At 49.7% G+C, this 25436-nt stretch overlaps 1 protein-coding gene across 2 annotated transcripts in view; it reads left to right on the top strand.

Annotated features, from left to right (window-relative positions):
* LOC105559886 (neuroligin-4, X-linked-like) overlaps positions 1-25436 on the top strand; it is a 219902-nt gene that overhangs the window by 113400 nt on the left and 81066 nt on the right. The window contains exon 1 of one of the 2 annotated variants that reach the window (XM_012008520.1): positions 24036-24744. The exons of the other annotated variant lie outside the window; for it this stretch is intronic. The gene's annotated coding sequence lies outside the window, so the exon portion shown is untranslated. Of the gene's footprint in view, positions 1-24035; positions 24745-25436 lie in introns of those variants that run through there. 2 annotated transcript variants of the gene reach the window in all.

Raw genomic sequence — 25436 nt, 5'->3', positions numbered from 1 at the left:
ACCCTATTATGAGTTAAGCTCTTAATATGAGATAGCAGAGTTTTGCTAAATAAATACGCATCCTCTATTGGTTTCATCGTGAATTTATTACCCTCGGAGTGAAATCTCTGTTCAGTGGAAAATTCATTGTTAGAAGATCGTGCAATCGTGAATAAAGATTTGTGATTAAATTTTGATGATGAAGACCTGCTATCACATATTAGAAGTCTATTTTACAATACAGGACTTTCCTCTACTGGCGCCAGCTTTAAAGCCAGGTACAAAGTTTACGGTTACATGCGTGAAGCCTCACAGTCCTGATGAGTTGACAATTTGATGCGATTTCTGGCGCCAACGAGTGCCAGTCGGTCGGCGCCACCAATCATTGCGTGCGCAAACGCTGCTTCGGCGAGTAACTGGACATTTAGAGACTCGGACGGACATGGTTTCTTTTTCGTCGCTCTTTGTGATATCCTGGCGGCGCCTTTATGCGATCGCGCGTTGGAGGGCATTAGTCGGTAGACTCTGTCCCGGTCCGCTATAAATCGAGCCGAGCGCCAGACTTCGATCCTCTGTGTCGCGGCTCTTACTCATTCCCCTTATTCGCGTAGCCGCGAAAGGTAAAACTGTTACGAGTTCGAAGTTCCCCGGCGGCGCTCCCGATTGTGCCGCGGGGAAACTCCGGGCACGAACTTATTCCGCTCGGCGTCGAAGTGAGATTTAAAGTGATACATGGCAGATGTACTTCCACAGCGTGTTCTCTTAATGCCGCAACCGGTTTCACTTGCATTTTTGTCCCAACTTTCTTACGCGACGGTGACGCGCGTTGAGATCGCCGAGGCGTGTTGTTTAATTGTCTCTCTCCCTCTCTCTCGCGCGCGCGCGCGGAAAAGAAATGTAGCTGACGTAGCTAAAACCTGCACGTGGTAACCTTTTTAGCTGTAAAATATGGACAGCCAATATTTAATTGCGATAGCCAAATATTTTGCTGCCGTGTCCATTGTACTGGGTGCGACAGCAAACTGTTTGCCGTGGTTTAGAAATTGATAGCTACGGCAGCAGGAGCTTTTTTAGCAAATGATTAGCCGTGGCAGCGAAAATTTTGTTTCCAATACTTACTTTCGAACGAAGCAAAGCATTTTCCAAGCATCCGTGCACATTCCAGTACAATCGACGAGTTGATTTTTTTTTACTGATATTAAAATAGATTCGCTTTATCGACTCGCATTATTCAGCGAACTATGCGCCTCCGCTAATCCGCTGAGCATTATGCCGCGCATAAAGGGGATTTATTCAGATTCCAGTGGCACGAAAGTTGGTTAAAACCATTGAGGCACTTGAACGCTCGCGAGCGGCTAATTAAAAGCAGAAGTAAAAACAATGCTGCAGGTTAGCGGGCGGCTGAAAGGGCCGCAACGGCGGCCGCCGGCTAATGCATTCCGCTGACGAGCCCCCACAATGGCGGGATTATCGTCGGCCAGATGATTTTACATGAATGCGATTGACAAATCCGTTAAAAAGCTTACGTCCCCGCGGACAGGACGAAAATATCACCGGCCGCGTGAAACCCAATTGTCTCGGGGGGCGCGTCGAGGAAAATAATTGCTTGTTTCATCAATGCGCCCGCGTGGTAACCCGTTTACGAATGCCCGTCGATGAAAGCGCGCGGCCGTGCGCCGCCTGTCAGTTTTAGCGGACGTTTTATGGAACAGCCGATGGATATATCCCGAAATTTATATCGGCATGGCGCCTGCGTCGGTTAATCGCGCGGATCCCGAGTCCCGCGGATTGCGAGACTCCCGACGGGGTCTCCATCTTGATCCCATTCACGCGCGTTTACCGCGACAGCGTCGTAATTATCCGCAATTCCCGCCGCTTATATTTGCAATTATTTCGCGAAACGCGCGCGAGACGAGCGAGGTTCCGCCAGACACACCGCGCATTACATTATTAAATCGTACACGTGTACAGGGATACTGTTACGTGATCCTGTTATTACGGGTCTTAACAGAATCCACTCCGGGCTCCTCGATTTTCGCCTGGCGCGAGGGGCCGGGCTTTAAGGAACGGTAAATCTACCCTAGGCGGAGCGAGAATTGCTGTCCACACTCGCCAGACAAGAAGAATCGTTCCTCTTATCAATTATTGATTTCCAGTGCTCTGGACTTGCGAGTGCTCCGAGCTATTCTTTTAGCAGCTAAACCGTACAAGATGTCCGATATCCGATATAAATCGCGTGCTCGAAATCGCCATTCCCTCGGCACGAGAGCCGTCGCCGCGCGACTGTTCGTGAGCCCTCGCAAATACCGAAGCGGGTCGATCGCGCACGCGAGTATCGATCAACGTTTATTATGTTTCCCTTAATCCGGCGTTTCCTTAAGGGGATGCTGCACCTTTTGCACTTTTGCATCTAAAACTGTCAATTTACGAAAACATTTCTGTAGTATACAAGTTGTGTGGCTCTTGTGTACAGACCGACCCTTTCCACTAATCGGATTAAATCAGAGAACAGCGTGGTATCATTGAAATTATAAGTTTCAAAGCTTCACAAAAAATCTATTCACTCGAATAAGTTAGGCTAGGTAACCTATAATCCCCCCCTTAAGGGGATGCTGCGGTGATTCTGCACTTTGTGCATCTTTTGCTCCTAGAACTGTCAATTCAGGAAAACATTTGTGTAACATGCAAATTGTGTGGCTTTTGTGTACAGACCGACAGTGTTCCACTAATCGGACTAAATGAAAGAACAGCATGGCATCATTGAGACTAAGTTTAGAAGCCTAACAAAAATCTATTCACTCGAATAAGTTAGGTTATAGGTTAGGTAACCTATAATCCCCATTAAGGGAATGCTGGGGTACACAAAAGTCACATGGCTTGCATATTACACAAATGTTCTCGCGAGTTGACAGTTCTAGGAGCAAAAGGTGCAAAAAGTGCAGAATCCCTCCAGCATCCCCTTGGTTGAAAAAAGCAGGCCCGCGCCGCAACGGGATGAACAATCGCGCGTCCTTTTTCCCGCGTTGCGGAACGTTTCTGTACCTTATCGTCGGAACCGGAGCGTCGCGCTGGAAATCGCGATTTACAGGTGATATCGGGTGAACCGCTTCCGAGAGAGATCCGTTAAAGCACGCGCGATTGGCCACATATGAAATAAACATGAATGCTCTCCCCCTCCCACCCACGTTATTACTTCTCCCGGTATATCGCCCTGCATTCGCCGGTAGTGCACCGGCTTACTACCCATTAGCGGCGCTCTAAGCCATTTAATCGTACGGTACACCTGCCTTTCCGCGAAGTCTCTTAACGTAAATTAATTAAGGTACCCAGACCAGACTTTTACCGCGGGAAAGTAGCTGCCAGGTTATAATCAAAGTTTCTTCGCGTACCAGAAAGGGGCAACCGACGGGGTGTGGGCGATGGGGGAGGCGGACGGCAGGCTTACAAACCGTGAGGGGATGGGCCGGCGGCTGGGGGACGGCGGGAGGGCGGGAAAAGAAAGAAGAGAAGCCGACGGGGGAGGAAAAAACGTGAAAGAGTAACGGCACCGTGGTGCTCGCGGGACACAGGGCCGGGGCGGAGGGGGGGGGGGGAACTGGAAAAAGAAAACCTTACGCGGCATTACTCAACCTCTATTGGATAGAAATAATGGTGCACATAAAGGGAGAGTCCCGTGGAACGGACGACGGGCGCTCGCGTGTTTTCCTGTTGTACACACCGGTCACTTTCGATCCGCCACCCTCCGTCGCGCGCGTATGCACACACACTCGCGCGCGCATCGCCTCGGTCACTTTTTTTCCCCCGCCGTAGGGTCGTCCCACGACGTCGCGACACGTGCGAGGTCCTCCCGCCGCATTGTGTCTCGCAAAATTGGCCGGCTACGTGCGGGGGTCGCGTAAATCGCGAGCAAGAAAGACCCTCCCGGCGTGGCGCGCCGTTCCGCACGGGCATGTTTGCGAAATAGCACGGGCTGTTACTTGCGGAAAATGCGATACAATGCGGCGCCTGCAGAAGCCGGGGAGGATCAAAGGGCCGCGCTTCACCCGGAGAACCGCGGGGCGTCCGATCGATCCCTCCCGCCCTCCCGCTCGCGAACAGAAAACAATCGTGCGCCGGGCAACACGGACGATTTTACTTTCGAGGGCGAAACAAAGCAGCCCCTCGTAAGTACTCGCCCGACACACATTTTTCCCGCTCGAGAGCCGCTCGCGCGCGCTTCCGTCGATGTCGCAGACTGCGCCACGTAATCCGGGAATTCGCGATTAGGTATTCCCGGGAGCTTTTCGCCGTCGGTCAAAGTCGCTTCCCCCTCGAGCGACTTTATTTCGACAAATTGAGGCATTCACGGACGCTCAGTCGCAGCCTCCTCGAGCTCCCGCCTCGCTCTCTCTCTCTATCTCTCCCTTCGCCCGATCTCTTGGAGTGATCGTTAAACCAATCGGCCGTTCCGATCTAATTGCAATTAATCTCCGAGCGAAGTCTTTCAAAATACTTGGACGCGACGCGGCCGGCCGGCCGGGACCGTTCGCGGGACCTCGCTCTTTCTTTTTCGTCCATTACATTAAATTGCTCTCGTTACTGTTATTAAGCGGCACTCACGCTCCACTTTCAAAGACTGTGCAGCGCGGCACGTCGCGGGGGCGAATTACATTAGATTATAATTACACATTCGCTTAACAAGCGCTTGTTAGCCCGCGCCGCGCCGCACCGGGCCAGGCCACGCCACGCCGAGCCGCGCCGCGCCGCGCGGCGTCGCGACGCGTCGCGCCGCGCGGTACAACGAAATTTTTCGCGTAATTTTCCCTTTAACGGAACAGGCAATAAAATTTATTTTACACCGCAGAGGCCAATAAACATGCAACAAACCGGCGCGACGCGCACGCTTTGTGCAACTTAATGGAAACAAGAGCGCGCGCGCGCGCGCGCGCGGGCGCGGTGTAATTTTCGAGCTGTGCGCCGTAAATTCTTGCACAACACGAGAGCCTTATTAACAATAACGCAATTCCTCCAACTGAATAAGGAGTAATGATGATGTAATTTCGTTTAGTACCCTTTAGGCAGAATTAAGGTAATCACTCCAAAGTTTCCCTGCGCGACGAGCATTACGTGCGCAAGTTAACACGTGCTCGTGCACGAATTTTAAGAATGAACGCCAGGGCGTTTAATGGGACTTCGTGACCCGCGGAAGTTAATTACGCGAGTCGCGCGCGGTGCATTTAATCAAATTTCATCGGAGGGCTGCAACGACAGGTGCAGACAGATATGCACAACGTAACGTTTACGGCTGCAGCTGCAATTATGGATTTCTTAGGGCTTAATTAAAATTCCTCCCGCCCGGCAGACTCGCGTCGCGCCCGCCGCCCGATAAATAAATGCGCTCCTCGCTCAAATGCACTCCCGTCCTCGAGCTGAGATAAAGCGTTAATTATACCGGGCCGTCCATCGCGCGTTTCCGTTTTCAAGCGGTCGACTCCGAATTCGTCGAAGCGGTTTACGCCATTAAATTTCCAATATATCGATACAGCGGTTGACCATGTTATACATAAAATATCTGATACCACTCGCGAGATCGCGTGTCCACATTTCACGGAAACGTGTCGGAAATAATCGGGATTGTTGCGCGACGTTGCGGGCATTTTTTTCCTCCGCCGAGTTTTCCGCTTGTTTCCGAAATCGCAATTCCGTATCGTTTGCCGGCTAACAAATGCAAATATCAATCGAGTAAACGGGCCGCGCGGGAGTCGGGAGGAACAATAGACGCGTTTGAAATGGAAGAATTTTGTTTCTCTACTTTGCGCGCGGATCGGCGGGTTCGCGGCGTCGCGCAGGCACGAATCGCAGGATTTTAATTGCATCCGCGATGCAATCGGTGCGATCTAATTGCGACAATTATCGCACGCGTACAGGGACGATTTTGAGTTTGGCTTTCCCGCTCGATCGTCAAAAATACCCTTGCGTTCAAATTATATCCGGTCGTTGCCTCCGCGCGTGATCGATAAACAAGTGCGCGCGCGCGCGCGCGCAATTTACTCCGCGATTTATTGTAACGGCAAAAAAATGGACAGCCTGCGCGGCCGATTATTCGCGTTTGCGGGCCGAACTTGGCAAATCTCGGCCGCTGTCATCCTTGAAAGCGCAATAACGTCGAAAGCAGACGAATCGCGAGGGTGCGATTAATCCAATTATCGCTGGGACCGTCGCGGCCGGTGGCTCGCGGTATTTTTCGACGGGAAATTTGTCCCGCTCGGTGGCTCCGGGGCTACTTAATTACCCCCATTAAGCTTCCGTCTGTCCGATAGTCCGCGGTATTATGTTAAACGTGATATACCTCCTTGTAGCAGGAGAGCAGCCGTCTTACCATTAATTATCCAACTTTATCAGTCATCGACGAATACTGTTCGTGACAGTAACTCCACTTTGCTAGCCGGCTGGCTTACCGCGCTGCTGCCTCGGACGATCAGCGTACAAATAAGTGTCTGGCACAACGCGCGCGACAAAGCACCCGCGTCTCTGAGAGCCGATAATTACCTTCCAGACAATTTAGCGCGTCGTACATTCACAGCGAACGACGGGCCCCGATACCCGTCACAGACTCCGACATTAGGAGCTAACTAGGACGCGTAATCTAGGATCCGCAGCAGCAGCAGCAGCAGCAGCAGCAACAGCAACAGCAGTAACAGCAGCCGCAGTACGTCGCGTCTCTCCCCGTCGTTGTGCTTCCCTTATCGGTTATCCGAGGTAGAATATCACCCCTCCGTGCAGAATCCGAACGTTAATAGTGCTCGCGCGAGCATTTCGTCGAGCGGGGACAACTTGTTCGCCACTTTGCAGGTCGCGTAATCGCGCGCGTATCCTACGAAGCGCCACGTCGGGTCTGAGGATCCACGAGGGCCGGGGGAGCCACGACCCTGAAAATCGGCGAGTTTCGAGGACCCGGCTTCCGGCCCTTACCGCAGCAGAGCGAGGCCGCGCGCGAGGAAGCGGCGGCGGCAGCAGCCCGCAGGGATTACACGAACCGCCACCCGGCGGTGGCCGATTGCTTGGCAAATAGGATTGTGCAGCCAAACAACTAGTCCGGTAGTTACGTGAGATTGTATCGCGTTACAATAGCAACGGGGGCGAGGGCTCCCGCGTACGCCCGCGTCCGCTTGTCGACGTTCTTCGCGGTTATTTGCATGATTCGTCCGTACACCTGCCGCTCGTTCGCGAAACTGGGAGACCGCGTGTAACAGGGTCTGGCGGTCTCGCGATGCGCCCGATTTCTGAGAGACATTTTCTCGAGCAATACACGGGCTCCTCCTGTACTCCGTTTTTCTCGGGGCGCTCGCGGAGCAGCTTTCCTCGGGATTCCTCGATATCGTACGAAAATTTCAGCGGCACATGGCACTCTCCGCGCCTCCGCTCTCTCTCCCCTCCCCTGGCCCCGCGCCAAGTCAGATCGATATATCGGCTCGCTATGTTTGCCACGCGGGTTTACGCGAGGCTGTTCTTTACATCCTGAAACAGCATTCTACCTCGCGGAGGAAGTAAAACATATATATATGTATATATGTATATATACTACAGGCAAATTTATTTAAAATCATCCAGCGGCGATCGATTTATCGTGTACCGCGGAGAAATACGTAAATTCGCGTATGGCACTTCTCGTTCAATCAAAAGAATCTGATACGCTGTCGTTGTGCACCGTCCCCTAGGAAAACGTCGCACGGTTTTTTCGGGGGTTGCAGGTCGATCGACGTGAAAATTATACAGGGTGTTATGTAATACCCGACTCACCTCTTATTTACGGATAGAGCGGACTAGACTGAGTCGAAAAGTTCTGTACCATTTTGCAATTTTCGCAACGGTTAACGAGTTATTAATTATTAAAAGTCGCTGTCTTAGCCTACCGCCCAATTCAAGCGCGCGGGGAGTTGCACGTATAGCCGTTGCCGTGTGTCATAAACAATTCCCCGCGCGCCTAGCAACGCCAATCGCGGGACGGCCGCGTCTCACCGTGCGCTTGAATTGGGCGGTAGGCCGGGCTAAGACAGCGACTTTTAATAATTAATAACTCGATAACTATCGCGAAAATTGCAAAATAGTAGAGGACTTTTCGACTCAGTCTAGTCCGCTCTATCCATAAATAACAGGTGAAGCGGGTATTACACAACACCCTGTATAAACAATGAAAGACTCAGATCAATTAATTTTAGTAACAAGGAAAGACCGGGCGCTGAGAGCTAAACGCGGTTAACCGTGTGTGAATTACGTAGCCTTAAATTGTTGATACAAAATTACAAATCGGACGTTTCAGCTCTGCACTCTGTCATCTTCGGCAAAAGGCATTTTCGTCGAAATGCCCGATTTATAACTTCGTATTGTATTGGTGAGTAAAGATTACGTAACGTTAACTCACGCGCAATTAACCGCGTTTGACTTTCAAAGCCCTTTTACTTGTCAACTCGCGAATTCCTAGCTTATAAAAGTAATAATACTTTTTTTATAAAATTTTAATAACGATTGCACGATATAAGATACAAAGGCTTTTTCATTATCGTGCACACTCAAAAATGCCAGCGGATGAATATTTAAAACGTTAATTTATTAGAAAGGGTAAATTCTCCTTCTGTAAGAAAATTACACGAGTGCACGGAGGGAATTCTTTTCTTAACATTTATCCTGAAAATCGTGGGGACAACATGGCATTTCGAAGCATTTTATGAGAATTCGTAAAAGAATATCATACATTTTACCAGTAGAATGTATAAAATTTCAAAAACTCGTACGGTTCTTCGCAATGCCGCGTCGTCCCACGATTTTCATGGTAAATTGTACGAGAAAATCCTCTCCCGCGTGGGATCTGGTATCCACCCGAGTTAGGAATCCACGGATTAATCTCATTATCGAGCGTCCCCCAACGAATTATCCGTTGATTCGAATCATTGTGTTTTTATTGCGCCGAATGAAAGGGGCGGCTCTTTGCTCCGCGACTCTTATCTCGGAGGCGTGAGTATAGAGCAGGGGGTGCTCTATCGTGCCAGCGCGAGCCCCCGACGGCGGTATCAAACGTGATTTACGGCGCGAATAAATCTAACGGTGCCATTCGACGGTAAACCTAACAAAAAGCGGCGGTAATAAAAGCGACGAGATTATTGTTACAGCGCCGTTATACCCGGCCGCGGCGTCGCGCGCGAATTCGCGTACGTTGTGTCTGCCACCGCTCGCTCGCCAATTTTCTGGCAAGCGAGATTCCGCGGTGTAATAACTAACCGTCCATAAAGAAACAGTAATGTCGCATTATTTTTGCCGTACGTATTCAATCCCTCCTCTCGGCTCTGCCGCGGCTCTCGACGACGACGACGACGACGACGACGACGACGACGATATTACACACGTGCCCCCGCCGCTCCCGGCGCGGGAAATACTCGTTAAAAAAGTTATAAAAACGGATACTGCGCTTCGCGAACAACAAACGTGCCAGCGGAGGATATAACCGCGACAGTTCTCCGGCGAGGCAACGAAGATCGCGCGCGACTGTACATCGGCGGCTTTGAATACGAAACGTCTCCTTATCGTCGCGTCCTGATAGCATTACCGTGCTGGTGGTGCATGCGAAATACCGACGAGTTTTTCCGTAATGTCGATGGCGTCGCGCGGTTACCGCGAATCCGATAGTTCGGTGGAATCGAAAGCTGACGGGACGATATATTTGAGAAAAAAAATATTTTTTTTATTTACAACACGGGGAAGAGTGGGGGGGGGGGGGGATTGAATGCTAGATGTAGCATCTTAAAATGCCAAACGTAGCATTTGAAATATAATTACAAATCGTTTATCGATTTGAACACGTGAATTTGCTGACGATGATAACTCCGCCCGTGAGAAAACTGCGCTACGTCCGAAAAGAAACCGGCGCGCAGGACAAAGGTGGAAAGAAACGGTATATGAATTCACATTTTAATAAATTACAAGTATAAGGCTACCCACATCTTACCTCGGACCCGCATTAGCCGTTTTTTTTATACGTTTTGTTTTGATTCATTTCACGTTCTTATCCTTGTATCACGTCCCGCGTATACCTTCGCTCTGTGGAGTACAAATATAAATATCGTAATTCAATAATGTCGATACGTATCAGTGATACGCTGTACAAACGTATGGACGACGCATATAAATGTATAGAACAAAGGCAACTTGGCCACGAGATTAAACAGCCCGTCGTAACCGTGCAGGCATAAATCGCAATCATAGACGATACTGTGTTAAGGCACCACAATGGGGGAGATTCGGTTTGCGACCGGCAAATATCAGAGGGAAGCATTCTCGGTGGTGGGCGGCGTATGTGTCCAGGGTCCTTCCGTGACCCCGATCCGTGCCTTCGAGGGGAGGTAATGCTCACAATGCATGAGATTGTTGGCGCACAGAGACAACGGGCGCATCGTGACCGCTCATCTTGGTAGCTGGACCACGACGGCGGTGACTATCGATCTCGTGACTCGTCTCGTTCTCTCTCTGTCTCTCCCCCTCCGTTTCTCCTGCCGTTTCTCCTCGGCGTCCTCGGTACCCGCTGGGATCGTGTGCAACCCACGAACTCGCGTAGCAGTCGCCCGTTCGGGCCGTGAAACGCGAGCTTCACGCCGACTGGACGCGAGATTTCACGGATACGGCATCGTCCCGTCTCTTAGGGAAATGTCACCGATCCTCCTGGATTATGTCGCCGGATTTCCGCTCCGCTTCCATCGACGGAGGATTATTTCGCGAGAGTGCTCTCCTCTCGCCCGATGCTTTCGATCGCGTCCTACATCCAGTGAAAGAGTGCCGGGGGTATCGTGAAATATTCTTCCGATACAATATTTTACTTGCTCTCTAACTGGAAAATATCGAGACGGGTATTTTCGCGATTAAAAGTCGCCGTGCGTCGTCGCGTCTCGTCTCACGAGAGAAATTAGGTGAAATTGCTAGGAAATAGTTGACGTAGAAGAGCCAAGTTTCGAGGACCGCTGCTAGGGTCCTTCTCTACCGTCTCGCTCTCGATATATCTAACGCGTCATAACGGATCACGATGCAGCGTATTTCTCGCGTGAAAGCAATTGTGACGCCGTCCTCGCGAAGCTGTCCTTCTAATTTCCGTCAGGACTTGCGGCACACCGGCGGCAGCCTAACTCCACCTACCCCTTCTAAAAGCTCGTGCGTTGACGGCGCCTCGTAATGCCGTGCCGTCGCGAGCACCGTCTTGGTTCGTTCCCCGTGCCGTTCCGCTCGATGGCACGAGGAGAGCTCGCCCTCGGAAGCTCCGGGCGTCGGTGTCGGCGTCGACAAAGAGGCCTCAGAAGCAGCGGAATGGATAGACAAAGGTGCGAGAGGGAGAGAGCGCCTCGGGGCACGAACCGCCGGAATCGAGGCGCGCTTATAATGGGACTCCGGAAACAATGCTGTCCGGTATCGAACCGTCTGCCTCGATACCCCGACGCATACCAAAAGCCGCGGAAAATGCAGCAAGGAGGTCGCGGCCCGGAGTTAAGTCTCTCTCCGTCGGTGTTTCGGCCTGGCGGCTGGATAAGGACTTCGGGACAATGGCGAGGCACCCACGTCGGAAATCCCGCGTATCAGAGGGGCTTCTCCAAGTTGCGCGTCGCGATCCTTCCGAATTTCTTCCCCCGACGTCGTAAATTAAAGAAGCATCTGCGACGTCGACGCCGCTGTCGTCTACGTGGGCAACTTTGGTGGATTCCGCTGGCCGACTCGGCGACTCTCGCAGTTACGCGTGTCATCGGGGACAAACAAGCGCAATTTATATAATTTAATTAATTTTACTGTTCAAACAGACTCGTGGAGATGATTCAAGTTTAATCTGTTTAAGAGTTGGAGACCTCTGCAGGGAGCTAGTGCACATAGGTACGCGCGTCGAGAAGAGAAAGCATTTACTTGCAAAGGATACGTGCGTGTGTATTGTATGTACGCATATATGAATATAATTATATTTAAAAAGTATATACGAGAGAACGTACACACATAATTAGAGCTAAGAGTATCGCAATAATATCTCTGGCGGTAAAATTTGTTACATTATTATTTCGCATGTAACATGTTACATGCAAATTAAAAGCGTGTCGCATTCTACTCGGTCACCGAGAAACTTCCGTTTGCAGAAATATGCCGTTCCCTTTTTTGCGAAAGCACAGATTTCGCTACGCGATAATTAAATGGCAAGAAAGCCGTGCAGCACGCGCTGCGGAAATTCCGTTCGGCAAAGTCGGAAGCGTTATTTCTGCGTAAAATAATTATTTACAATATGTCTGTTCCGTTTCGCGCATAGAGAACAAACGATTCCCGGCCATTTAATATATGGCGAAATGCCAGCATTGTTTATTTCGTTTGTAGCACTGCGTGACATTAAAGTGCATAGATCGCATGCCGGTTTAAATTAAAATTAAACAGACGGCGATGTTAAATTTATTTTACGACGTTTGGCGCGTGTGTGTCTCGCGTAACGATAACGAATCGAAAACCGGCTCGCGTTATCTGATAATGGATTGATAATTTTTTTCATCACCGAGCGCGCAGCAATACGACGGAGCGGAATTTGATCTAGGAACGGGAAAGTTACTATCGTAAGCGACACGAGTTTGACCCCGATCGACGTGGGAATAGCGTCACCGCGGCATGAAATTCTTCGGGGCAAGTTCTCAGTCGCTGGAGAGTACACGCTACCGCCGCTGTCAAACTTGCGCCCCTCGAAAAACTGTTGTGACGGCTTTAAAAGACGTAAATTGGCGGAAAAATAGAGAAGACGTGTCAGTGATCGAGCGGGATCTCGATCGAGTACAATGTGAGTTTGAAGCTTGCCGAAACTTCCCGAGTGGCCAACAATCGTCCGTCCCCTTCGCGATTTTTTAACAAAAAAGAAACCCGCGAGGACTTTTTGATACGAAACGGCTATCAATTTACGCGTCCCCCGCGATACGGGAAATAATAACGTAATTTCGAAGGGTACGTAAGTAGTATGCGACGCATGAGCGCGGCCTGTATGTCACTCTGTCAGACGCTTGGCTTTTCGAGGAGCCGCTCGTTTTATGGAAATCGTTTAAGCGACAAGGGCTGCTACCACTCGCCACCCCCCACGTGTATACCCGAGGGTGCGTTTCCTCCGAACGCGGATGGATCACGCTAATATCCATCACGGCGTAACAGCGATCGCATTAATATCAATAACACCCGAGCCGAGCAGCGACTTTCGCCGGGACGATATTCCTCCACCCCCTTTGCCGGGGCCCGGGTCCCCGCAGAAAGTCTTGTATCCTCGATCCAAGAAACTATGTCCAAGTCCTAGTTCCGAGAAATGTGTAGCCAATCAACTTGCGTCTTTCACGGAAAAGCTACAAGTTGATTGGCTACACATTTCTGGGAACTAGAACTAGGACACGGTTCTTGAATCTTTCACGGAAAAGCTACAAGTTGATTGGCTACACATTTCTAGGAACTAGAACTTCGACACAGTTCTCGGATCGTGAACACAGGAGAACACGCGACTCAAGGCCTGTGTTTACGATGTTAGAACGCCAGAACTTGGTTCTAGTTCCAATTCCGAGAAATGTATAGCCAATCACCTTGCATCTTTCACGAGAAAACTGCAAAGCGATTGGCTACACATTTCTGGGAACTAGAACTTGGACGCGGTTCTTGGATCATGGACACGAGACTTAAGGCCTGTGTCCACGATGCTAGAACTTGGACACAGAGAGTTATGAACCCGCTCGCCGATTATCTGAGAACCGAGGGTCCCTGCGGCGGACTTAATGCATCGGGCGCAGCGCTCCGCGAGGATCCGGCCGGCACGTATCGGCGCACACCTTCGCGAACAGCCATGGCGCACACAAGCAGCACGTGGAGCGCTCAAGACCCCGGGCCAGCGCCTGCCGGAGACACCACCGCCGAACTTTCGCACCGGCGAACGATATCAATTTGGCTAACGACGGGGGAGTTTTCGAGAGCAGCCGGGACAGCGAGGCTCGTCCGTGGACGTACCGCGGGCGAGATGAATACCGAGCGCGCGCGTACATGGACGCATATACATTTTCGACCGCAACGCGTCGAATTCACACACAGCCGCGAGGGAGGCGGCGTGTGGGCCTCTCGCGGTTCAAGTTCACGTGTACGTGTGAGCGCGCTATAACCGCGTGATTTATCGTTGTACGTGACCCGACGAGTTCCCGGGGCCCCTCTTCCTCCGCCATCGTTTTCCTCCAATCGTTCGACCTTTGCAACGCTCCTCCTGCTTCTCCTCTCTTCCCCGTTCATCGCTACTTTCCTCCAACTCTCTCTCTCTCTTTCTCTCTTTCTCTCTTCGTCGAGGATACCGCTGCAGCTCTTTCGACGGAAGCCTCGGCTGATTTAAAGCTGACGCGCAGTTTTTCCTCAGGACAGGTAGATAGGGTTGGTATCGGGATACGATCGCGAACATGAAGGATCGCGGGGTGAAAAAAATTTAGACATCCGCCCGGCACGACAGGGAGAACTAAGGACACAAGCGAGGAAGGTCATTTTCCACCCTGTCGTCCATGTTAACGTATGATAAACCTGTCGGCCGGCGTGAATGCCGTATTGTGGAAAATTAATTAAGTTCGCCAAGTTCCGCGCGGACGGGTGTCCTAGAACTATCGTCGGTCCTCCTCCGGTCATGGATACAGCAGAACGTAACTAACGGAGGGAAGAATGGTCGCCTTTCCGGGGGACACGCGTGTCGCTAATGGTTTTTGCGCTGGAAAGCGACAGCGAGATGGGGAGACCGTCCCTATCTCGCGACGATCATTAAGCGCCACGTATTAATTGTAGCTTATCACGGAAGAAATAATCCGTCCGAATACAATATATGTATATATATACACACACACACACGTGCACGGAGAAATATGAAATTCCACGTTCGGAGAATGCGCGATACGGATATGCCGTATTGGGGAATGTGCGATCATTCCTGGCGTAGAATGATACATGGTACGGTAACTCACGTCGTCGGCGGTTTAACGGTTAACTCCGAGCCCCCCCGTCGCGTGCCCCCTCCACCCCCGCCCCCTTTATCTCTGAGATATACGCCGGAAACGTATTCCCTGTCTTTTTATGCCGCGCCGCGCGAGAATCATGACCTGAAGGGGACGTATAAAAATCGCGAGGGTAAAGAGATACGTACGGGGGGGGGCTCTCTTACACGGAATCCGCGGCTCTCTTTGATATGCAGCCGTATCAGGATTCAGATCCACGCGCGTATCTACGTAGGAGGATATTCAGAACGCAGGATCAAACGAAGCCACGAATAATTATATACAGTCACGGCTTAAAAGCGGTTTTGCTGAAATCGCACTTGCTCAGCCTGTGCGTTAAATATTCATTTTCCTCGTGAACGGTGCTGTGTGTGTGCGCGCGCGCGCGTGCGTGCGTGTTAAGAAAGCGTCTAGACGTTTGTAATTTAATGCCGAAGAGGACGAGGAATAATTTGTCCGGCTTCAATTATCATTAGATCCTTTATTATGAGACGGATTTTTAATGTGAGACAGCGGGTTCTCTCAACACCCGTATTCAATCACAAATCTTTTTTCGCAGTATAACACAAATCTGGTTGAGTGAACACGCGCAGCGTCCCTTTGTAATGTTCAACTAAATGATTTAGTTCGCGCAACAAATATAATTATTTAGAACGTGATGAGACGGACGAATTTGTTATCTCAACCATAACATTTTATTCAGATAAACAATTCCATGGAAATAGGTAGTTCCTGTAACATTTAACTTCTTTTCGGTAACGTATTTTTCGTTTTTTTTTTCCTGAAAATTATCGAGAACAATTCGCGGCGGTCTTGTGTCACGCGTGTGCGAGAAAAGTGTCTTGGAGAAAAGTTCCGAAACACCCGAGCTTACGTTGGATCGGTATGAAACTTAAATATCTGTCCCGTTCACGCTACGCGGCGCGCGGCATCCGATATCCCTTCGCAGGGTTGCGAGAAAGCCGATACGCAAAGATGGGATGGAATCGGGCGGAGAAAAAAGACGCGAACGCGCGCGGATGAAAGTCGCGGAAGAGTAAGCGGATATATACGCGCGTACGCCACGCGATTCCCCTCTCGACGACGAAATGCGCGACCCAATCGCGCCGCTGAAGAGCGAATGCGAAACAGCGGGTCGCGCGGATACCGGCGCTTCCGTTCCAACCTCCCTTCCGCGTTTAACCCGTTCCTTACGCGCGCGGCACAGTTTCGCGACCCCCCCGATACAGCAGATCTCGCGTGCCCATTCGCGTCATTTCCCGCCGCGACTTTTTCCCCGGGTCTTTTAACCAGTTTGCGGAAGTGGCGCGACTATAACTCCGCCGCTTGTCGGAGCGCGCCGAATAACGTCCGCAATTTCGAAAGATATTTTCAAACATTTTTTCCCTCCCCCCGGCTGTCCCCCGCCCCCTCCGCGCCGGCTCCCACGGCTCGCGCGACGCGACGAACGACGATCGGAGCCATCCACCTTCCGCCGGAGAGATTCCTCTCGCGTTTTACCGCCTCGCTTTTACACCTTCCTTTTTGCGCACCCCGAACCCCCGAGCACCCCCGCGCGAACCCGAAGCTTGACGGCGCTGCGCCCTTCCGGCTTACCTTTTTCTCGTTTTAGTGCCCGATCCGCTCGGCCTGAAATCCCGAAATCGCCCGGCCATTTCGCGACCGGGCTTTTTTTTCCATTTTGAATTTAATGTTTGATCTTGCGACCGGGCGAGGGGGGAGGAGGGGGCCCGCGAAAAAGCTGCCACGTGATAAAATCTCGGGGCCTGGAAAAATACGGTATTATACAGAGTAGACACGCGGCACATGCGCCCCCGAATAGAAGTCATTTTATTCCGCCCGAGATTCCCCTTTTTCCCGGAGTTTGTTAAATTTTAATCGACACGCGAGGGACCGCGCCGCTGCCAATGCATCGCGTCGCTTCGTTTCTTTCTCTTTCATCTGTTTTTTTTTTGTTAAACAATGGACCGTCAGTCGCTGCCGAGACGAATTCCGAGCGTCGAGAACGCGCGTCGCTCGTGTGACAATTTTTAAGCCGGTCCGTTGTAACGAATGCGACGCGAGGGTCGCGGAGAAAAATACGATTCCGAAAAAAAAAGGTACGCGCATTTGTCACGCGGATTTTGGCGATGCTATGCATTGTTGACGTATGTTTATTTAATATTGCGCGCGCTCAAAATGCCGAATTGAACGAAAGACGGTCTCGCCGACTAGTACCAATAATGAACGTCACGATTACGAGTATAAAAAAAATAAATTAACGTAGAAAAATTGTTAAACGACGCAACTGACAAGTTCTATTTAGAGATTTATTGTGATAAATATTATCTCAGCCAGGGTTTGAACCTGGACTTCCCTGCACTCTAGGCGGGCGTCTCGGAGACGTTGTACGGTCAGAAAGGTTGTTCGTTTTACAATAGGTCTTCGGAATATTCGTAAGTATCGTTGCATAGATATTTGTACATGTCATTCCTTTGCTTCAATAATGCGCCACGGCACACATCCGTGAGCAGAAGCTATAATCTCTCGCGTGATAGACTGTATTTCCGAAATTTATCATAAAACGTCGGACAACCTTCCTGACCACAACTGTACCAGTAAAATGTATGGGAAAATATCAAAAACCTGTCGTAAAGTTCTTCGAAATGCCACGTTGTTCCACGAACACATGACTTTCAGGGTAAATTTTAAGAAAAAAATTAGCCTCCGTGTACAATTGCAATGAACGTTTGCTACTGCTATCGGTGCATTTTAATTAATACCATTACACATATTCACGTAAATGGCGTAACATTAATGTACGATTTTACAGTAGCCAACGTAAGATTGGATTTTATTCACATTTACGGGATATGCAGCTATTTCTATGCCGGGAGAGGAAGATTATAGTTTCTTGTGGTGCATAAAATAACTTTGACGATAACGTGGATCTCGGTAGTTGTAATTATAAATAGAAAAAAAAACTAAAAATAATATTTACACATATTATACGTTACGTAAAAGATACGTGGCGTTAAAAATTTAATGCAACGCAGAATGTCGGATTTTGCAGAATCGGTTTTTTTTTCGCATTCACGAGATACACATTTCTGCGCGAGGAGAGGGAGATTAGCTTCTTTTAATGCACTTATGATATAAACTAACTTTGACGATAACGAGGATATCGTTAAATCTCCGTAGCAAAAGTGAAGCCGCTTGTTTATTCATTCGTGAAAACGTAATCCTATTAAAACTCACGCTGTTTACATTGCCTGCTTATAGCGGAAAAAGTATTCATCATTCGCGTAATATCGCGAGAAACTTCTAAGAAATAAATGGCTTCGGGACTTAATGAACCCCGGCGAAAGTTCCAGCAACAAAACTGCTGATTACGTTTCAGATTGCTCCGTCGTACCCTGCCCTTCGTTATGCCGCTTGATTAAATCGATAAACCGATAGACTTGTGTATTATTAAATTGCGCTGCGCACGGCCATTTGTATTACTATCGAATTAGAGTGCGTAGAATTATGTGCATTCGGGATTCCCGGAGGAGCGCCCGCGTTGCTCCGGAAAATCGATCATACTGCAGCTCGCCAGCTTCCGGTCGTGAGGAATTTTCCATTCTTAGAACAGTACTTACCTGCCCCTTCGAATTAATTATCCTTTGCGACGCAATTTTAACGGTAATATGAAATTTATTGCTGTTTTCGTGTCACGTCGTAACAATTTATCAGGAGAAAACTGAAGTGTATGAAGTATGTATAAGGAGTGCGAGCGCGCAGCCTTTCAACATGGCCCCGAGAATGTGGAAATTTCGGGGTCGCGGCAATCGCATTGCTTCGAGGTTAATATCTGTTCGATAATATAAAATAAAATGCCGTTCAAAGGTGACGAACCAGACACTGGTGTGTTAACAATATTACTATTTGTAAGAATAATATGAACGTTCCGACCTGTAATCGAGTCATCTTTAGTATATTATAACATTGTTTTAATGTTAAACGTTACGTATACATAAATGATGCTTTTGCAGTGTGAGTGCGAGTCGGTCGTGGCAGCGCCATTAATTGGCCACCGAGATCTCTAGACCTAACCCCGTTGGATTTTTGTTTATGGGGTTGGATGAAGAGTGAAGTGTACAGAAGAAAACTGAATACACGAGACACTCAAGTAGCTCTATCTCGGAAACAGTGGGGTATGGGACATATATTCATATGAACATTTTTGCTTAAAATGACCGATACTGTCACCTCCCAGAATATTGACCTTTCCTCCTGGGACACCCTGTATAAGAGTCTTTACATCGAAATTTTATGTCCAAATGACGAATAGCAGAAAGTTGAAACGACAGAGTTACTGAAGGGAAATCCGAAAGTAAAATTTCCAACAAGATTCAAGGATCATTGACAGTTTTGTCTCGTCCTTCTGACTTGCAACATCACAGTTTCTAATAAAATCTTCCCTGGATTCCTATCCACACTTTCTCGCTTCAATTAGGTGGATATTTATCCTTGAATCTTGTTGGAAATTTGACTTTTGGATTACCCTTGACAGAATTCTGTCGTACTTACGTGCAGACGGGCTGCGTTCGTACTCCTTATACGTACTTCATGCTAAAGTGTTAAAATAGATGAAGGCGGCGTTCAAGAGGGAGCCTTATGCGTGAAGGACTACACATTTTATCCTCTGACAGATCCCGTGCTTCCTCGGTGTGTAATCCCTTTGCGCGCGAAAAGGGAAAAAGTTTGGAAGGGCCGAGTCAAAAGTGGCCGGAACGGGGGAGGGAAATCACGAGAGACAGAGAGGAGAGGACCCTCGGCGTTTACGAGCGCGTGCTGTAGGCCGCCTTGATATCCGGAGGAAACGGATTACTGGGCGAATTCGCGCCGCGCGAAATTACGACTGTTGAAATAGCAATTAGCGATTCGTTATTCGTCGATATGGAGGGTATAATTACGTTGTTCAGCCTCCCAACGATGGAGAGCGACAGGAAGGCCGAGAGAGATTCCGCCGGGCGAAAGAGAAAGAGAGAGGGGGATACGGCCAGATTTCAAGTGGATACGATAATAATTGGCACACTCGCGTGTAATAGGATTGGCGTGTAATGGTGGCGGCTTCGGTCCGGCATACGCATCAGGAATTTACGTATCTGGTCCCCTTAATGGCCGGCGTACACTTATGCGGTCAGGTATAACGCCGCGCGACTAACGATAATCGTGCTTAGGCTACGTGCTGCGCATTGACAAGCGATCCGCGATCACCTGTTAACGATGATCGAGCAGACAGCTCTCCCGAGCGAAGCTCATCGCGTATAATTCAACATTTCGAGTATCTTTTTTCTCTCTTCTTCTGTTACTCTTTGTCTCTCTCTTTCTCTCTTTTCTTTCTCGTTACTCTCTTTTCCGCGCTCTCGTAAAAGAAATATCGTTCGCGTATATTTTACATTCTGTCGGGGTACCTTGAATATTGCGTCAAAAAATTGCCGACACCCAGAGATCCGTAACGTTACATTATTTTTGGAGCGGAAAGTATCCGTTACAAAGAATCGTGCGCTCGACGTGGCGTTGTTTCATCGATGCGATTAACGAGCCATTTTCACCGCGAACGGAATATTCCCCGTGCATTTTAATTTATCGTGCGCGAAATTTTTCCGGGAAAAATTATGCGTTTTATCTCGGTAATTTATTTCCATTGAGGGGCCGTTCGGCCGTAAACGTAAGCACTAATCCGACGGGTACAAAAGCGAGCGGGGAGGCTGAAGGCGCGGCAGAACGAGACGAATTCTATGCGTCTCGGGATGCGCGGACTCATTTCACAGGCTATAAATTGGGGCGTAAAATCAAATAAGTTTTCACCCAGGAGCGTAAAACCCAATGACGTAACTTGGGGGGGGGGATGATGAAGGGAAGGAGAGGTTCACGATGGACGCGTCTTTGAGAAAAATAATTGGCGCGGTTAAACAATTCCTAAAATGTATTTTCAATTGAAGACGTTCGGTCGTTCGCAAAGATGGACGCTTTTCGCGGTGAGAGCATTAATAACTACTCCGAGACGGTGTTTTATTTCGATGCTTCTAATACTCTTTCCCGCCACGAGGCGCGTAACGCTATTATTGATACCGAGGCACTAAGGCGTCGTTGCAGGGGCTCAGCGATGTGCTACCGCGGCCTTGTCTAAATATTTAATTCTCTCATTTACGGCTCGGCGAGGCGTTTTCTCTCTCTTGCCTTTTCCCATGTCGATTCGAGCCGGGGCGCGGCGCGGCGCGGGGCGACGGCAAGGGCTGCAATTGCAGCGACGAATCTGCCGTTTCGTAAATTGGTCGGCGCAAAAAGAAATAGAAAAGGGGGTAGATTGGTGGGGTAGCGGAAAAGAGAGTGGCACAAGGTTGCAGAACGTGACCGGATTGTGGCAAAATGCCGTCGGCGAGCGTCAGCGGTTTTTCCATCTTTTTTTCCCTTCCTTTCTTTTCTCCCTTTCCCTTTTTTTTCTTTGTTTAAAAGCCCCCCCCGGATGTTTCTCCCGATAATCGAGTAACGCGACTTATTAATCTCGGGAGCGCGAGTGCAGGCGAAATCGCGTCCATTGCTGGTTTATCGGCGAGTCGTAGGGCCAGTCGCGGACGCAAAAAACGTAATAAATGTGAATCACGATCGCGGCGTCAAGTCCCCTCCTCCTCTCCTCGCGACGTCGCTAACGCGGCACTTTATCCGTTCAATCGACGAACCCGAATGAATTAATGAAGGGGCGGGTAGAACAAATCTCGCACGGTCGACCCGAGATTTAGTTCCGTCGTCGTCGAGCGTTTTTTTCCCCCCCGGAAGTTTGGTTATTGAATGGAGAGAGATACGCCGTTCCGATACCCCCATGCGAAGCGGAAACGGCGCGCGAGATCGGCGCGGGAAAAAAATAGACTGCGAGGGGGAAAAAAAAGAATTCCGCGCCATAAAAAATATGCTATGCAAAAAGTGTGTTGCAAAATATGTTACGGGGGAGGGGGAGAAATGGATAACAAGTACCGCGGTGGTAAGTGCAAGAAAGCCCGCGCTCGCGAATCGCAGAAGTATGGAAAGTGTGACAGTATGAGATATGGTCTCGGCAGTCGCGTCGTTTTGCAGTCCGCATTAAGCGCGCGACGCCATAACCGCGCGGCGGGGCGAGCCCGTATATATTGCACTTGCGGACGTTGCAAACATATTAATTTAATCGGGCCGCGTTTTGATATTTTTCCAGTTAATCCGGTTTTTCCGCGCGCGTGATGTTTTTGCGAAGCGACCGCGCGGGGGTCGCTCTCGGGCCTCGGAAATTGCAATTGTGCTCCGCCGGTCGAAACGGCACGGAAAATAAAAGCCGCGCTCGCTAAATATAAACTTCGTGCCGGCCATTATCTTTCCCTCCCCCTCTCTCCGAAATTCAGAGATAAACAACAGCGTGGGCGGTGAGGGCGACGCGTCGCGTCGCGTAAAATCCAACGTGAGTATTACAGGGGCGCGTGCCCCCTCCCGGACCTTCCGGAATCTTCGGGGGCGGGGGAGGGGGCCAGCGGTCCATCCGCGGGGGCGGCAGATTCGGGGCACGCGACGAGAGACGGCAAAATTTACACAGACCGGCGGACCTCGCGCGAATTTGAATAAGGAATGACCCGTGAATTATTGGCTACTCTCGGATATCGGCTTTCCTCGCCTCGGCGGCGCGAGAGAATCCCCGGCTCGAGGACTCCGATCCCTGGCCTAATTACGCCTCCGACGTCGTTTTATTTTATCCCCCTCTCGCCCCTCCCCCCCCGCGCCCCGTTTCCCGGGAGCGAACGGGCCTCCGAGACCCTCATTAATACAGCTCGCGAGCTTTCTTACAAACTTTCCGCTCGGCGGACGTGTAAACGGCGTGAAAGCGACGAGAGGGGTGGAGCGCTCTCCTCACCCTCCGCGTCCCAACGCTTCTCTCGAACGAGATGGAAATGAAATTGCCTGTTGTGTCCCGAATTCACATCGCCTCCGCATTAAGAGCGGTCGGGACGGCTGCGTGCAATTCCCCGAGCCGTTCTGCACCCGAGCGGCAAATTAAAAACGATGAGATCTGATATGAATTTATTAAGAAAACAAGGCGGCGCCGCTCTCCCTCTCCACGAAGAAATTTCCGGGGCGCGATATCGCATACGCGTTACCGTTAAAATGTTCTCGATTTTGCGCCGCCGCTCGTCTAAATGAAGCGTTAATAGCGTGACGCGATTGCGAATTCAGCGTTAATGAAATTGCGCGGGAAACACAGATATAGTTTTAATTCAGTCTAATATCGCCCCGTCGTCCGATCGTCGCCGCGCACGCTGCCCTTAACCGGAGGACGGTCACTCGGGGATGATTTTGACATCCCACTTTAGGAAAGAAAAGGCAGCAGCCCATTTTTGGGCCCACAATTAGTAATCGAATTATTTGGATTGTTCGTAACTCTAGTCCTTTACGAATTTTACCCCGCGTAACTAAAAATCACGTGTCTTTTTTCCCCAGAGCAACGTTGCAAAGAAAATAAAGCTTACATCACGATAATTTTCTTTGACGATCGAGAGTCAAGTGGCGAGCGTGGCGCAAAGAAATGCGCGCCGCTTAGTAAATAAATGAACCAAAAGATCCGAGTTTAAATCCAGCGGACACCGCTGGTTTTTTCGGACGCCGCTTCTCGGAGGGAAGCGGCAACCACCGAGAGTATCCTGCCACACATACCCCCTTTAGGGGCACAGCCCTGTATGTACTTTTATTATTTTTTATTTCTTAATTTTATGTATGAGAATTTCTATTTATGTTCCTTTTTGTACTGTATTAGTATGCACTTTACTAAAACAAATTAATTTTTTCATTCAATGTCAAGATCTAATTTTTATTATCACTTTAACGAAAAGGGTGGCGTCTCTCCGTATTTTACCTAAGAGTTTATATTATGAATTCGAAATAATATAACGAGATTGATTGACTGCAAATACCGGTAATATCTGTAATATTTATAATTTTGCAACAAATATACATGTAAATGATAAAATTTATAATAAATTTATAATACATAAATGTAATCTTGCATAATGTAACAGTTAATGCAAAATATGAAAAGTGAGACTTGAAAACATATGCGTAAGCGCTGGGGTTATAACAAGTGATAAAATTGGGATGCAAAATTCCCTCCAGCGTGACTGTTTATACAGAAAAGAATCAGATTCCCGAATGAAGAGAGCGACACTTGGCGAGGGCAATTCCCGGGTGACGTAATCTTAAATGGTCACTCACCGCATTTTGCGCATGAGCACCGATATCTTGTCTCGATCGAATAGCCCCCATTACTTTTATTACTCGCCCGGCAGCATTTAACTTTCGTCCTCGACTTTATCTTCTCCTTCGACGGGTGGATTTACGCTACCTCGAGCCCTCGAGCCTCTTCGTTCCGCCGTAGGATGCCCGTCCCCAATATCGTAATTGAGCGAGACGTCGTCGCGCTAAAACATGCGATAAAATTGCGCAATTGCGTTTACAGCCGCGGGGATGGGGTTATCAGGCGAGGTGACGACGACGACGACGACGACGACAACGACGGCGACAACGAGCTAGTCGCATCGCTCTTTCATTCGGTTGCACTTCAGCACAGTGGAAAACACATCGCGCACACACGAGCGACTTCTTTATCGCGAGTCGGACCCTGGAACGGCGACCCCGTCGAGAGCTCGATGTTATTTGCAGCGCACGCTACGCCGTGCAAACTACGCCCTCAATTATTACACAGGTAACAGCCCCGGATTGCCTTTTTCACATTTGTCAGTTATTTTTTCATTATTATTCGCAGTATTACACTCCGCGCCGGCGGGCAAATTAAATAAATATCGCACATAAAATCAATTTCATTTGTTTGCCGTAGATTCAATTACTCATTGCGATATTGCGTAACGAAAATCCATCGGCACGCGCGCGAGCGTGGGTAAGGTCGTGCGCATGCTACAATGCGACGCGCGTACGCGCGTGTGTGCTCGACAAATGTTTACCGGTGGGTCGCGATCTGACGTTAATTCACTTAATATACCCGGCCACGCGCGCGCTGCTAAACGATATCCTCTCCGTTAAGCGAGGCGGGGCCCCGGCTCCGTCCGCGATGACGATGACGACGACGACGACCTCGATCATCGGCGCGTTTTTCACCGTCGCAGCCAGCCAGCCGGCCGGAGCCAGCCAGCCGTCGGCACATCGATTCCCTCGCTTTATTCTTTTACGCGCGCGTCCGCGGCTTAACGTGTCACTTGCTCCGATATCCAATATAAGACAACCGCCGGGGCCGCGCGCGGCCGCCGTGCCGTGGAAAACGTGGCGGATGAATTTTACCTCCGTTCAACATCAACAATATTGATTAAGTACACAGCGCATCACGGCCGGCGGCCGCCGCAATCATCCGCCCGCCCCCGCGCCGCCTCCCCCTCCTCCTCT

This window comes from Vollenhovia emeryi, unplaced genomic scaffold (assembly GCF_000949405.1).
Source record: "Vollenhovia emeryi isolate VEMERY1.0 unplaced genomic scaffold, V.emery_V1.0 DF939250.1, whole genome shotgun sequence".
NCBI lineage: Eukaryota > Metazoa > Arthropoda > Insecta > Hymenoptera > Formicidae > Vollenhovia > Vollenhovia emeryi.
Note: the sequence above shows the minus strand (reverse complement) of the source record. Positions and strands in the feature narration are given on the sequence as shown.